This window comes from Aphanomyces astaci, assembly GCF_000520075.1.
Source record: "Aphanomyces astaci strain APO3 unplaced genomic scaffold supercont1.56, whole genome shotgun sequence".
Lineage (NCBI taxonomy): Eukaryota > Oomycota > Saprolegniomycetes > Saprolegniales > Verrucalvaceae > Aphanomyces > Aphanomyces astaci.
In genome coordinates, this window is record NW_009798319.1 from 79223 (window position 1) to 80986 (window position 1764).

Sequence of the window (1764 nt, forward strand, 5' to 3'; positions counted from 1 at the left end):
ATATCAATAGCTGCCTGGCTATCTGTCCAGATAGTGATCGGTCTTTTCACGTGAAATCCCATTTCTTTTAGCAGCATGAAGATCCATTCACACTCTTTCACTCCTTCACCTAAGGCTATCAACTCTGCTTGAACAGTTGATAACGACACACACACTTGTTTGCAGCTTGCCCATGATATGCATATTCCAGCCATTCGGATCAAATATCCAGTACTTTTCCGATCCTTTACTTGGCTCTCAAAGGATGCATCAGTGTACACGTCATAAAATACATCTTTGCACTTCCCCTCAAGCCATGTTTAGATGTTCCCTTCAAGTATTTCAGCACCTCAGTGCAGCATAATAATGAGTCTCATTGTAACACGAAAGAAACTTACTTAGTTCTCGAACGGCGTTACCGATATCTGGACGAGTACCTCGAACCAGGTACTGCAGTGATCCGACTATGCCTCTATAGTCAAATGGCTGCTTGTCAATTTGCTCTTTCGACAACTTTGTTTCATGTTCTAACACGACTCCGACTAACTGAGGAGTTGATACTTCTTTTGCATTTTCTTGGACAATCGGCTGATGGCTGAGCTAGAGGAGCAGCGTTGCCGACAAGAAGTCCTCGTCGAGTAGCTGCACGTACAGAAGAAGCAGACTGAGGCCCACGAGCAAGGTTTGCAGCAAGCTGCTGCCGCGTCTGTCAAGCACGGCTAGTAGCTGGAGGAGATGCGACGTCGGACTAGCGCCCGTTGGCATGCCTTCTCGGCGACCCCAGTACCGGCTGTTACAGCGCCCACAGCCGCCCCCGCGGTCACGGGCGTCCAAGTCGTCTATGGGTTCCAAGAGGTACCCAAGGCCCCGTCGTTCAACGGCAGCACCAAGGTGCAGATGCGCAAGTTTATGGACCAGTACGAGGCGTACGCCCGTGAAGTCAACATCGCGAACGCCCAGCGCCCCGGTGGTGCCTAGATCCAGCCCGCGCCGCTGAGCGCATGCATCGACCCGTTATCGGTCGAGCGCATCGCTTACTGGGAGATTGGGAAGGCCAGCCACGAGCTGACGGAGGAGGACTGGAAGGTTTTCTTCCTTGGGGCCAAGGACTGCGATCCTGTGGACATGTCCAAGTTGGACGCCGCGATGGCCAAGCTCAAGATTGACACGGCCGTGCAGTCGGCCGAGTCCCGGGAGTCAAAATTTGTCTCGGATTTCGAGGCGGTACTCGTGCGCCTCTCAATGGAGGGGTTTGCGGAGGCCGAGCCAAAACTAACTGTCGACTATCTCGTCGCGGCCGTCCAGCCACCGGCCGTGCGCGCATGTGTCAAGGAACTCATGAAGTTGAACGAGAACCGCAGCCTCAAGAAGGACGCGCGCGATTTCAAGCGCTGGCTGGCGGACTACATGCGTCGCTACGGCGAGTTCAAGCCGCTGATGGCCGCGGCGGTGCCCACCACCGCCAAGCCCGACGCGCGGCGACCAAGAATCCCAAGGTTGGGAAGGCCCCCAAGGTCGTGGCCGTCGTGAACGTCGACAAGATCCCGAAGTCGAAATTCACCTAAGACAAGCGTGCGTGTTTCAAGTGCCTGAGCACCGAGCACAATGTGTTCAAGTGCCCTAAGGTCGCAGACGGCGAAGCCAAGCTCCTGATGGAACGTGCCCGTTCCATCTGGAAAGAAACTAAGTCGGTAACCGTCGTCGAGACGGTCGACGTTGCCGAGGTGTCCCTCGACAATGCCGTGATGTGCGCTGCCCGCGTTGTGTGTGTGGCTGGTCAGGCCG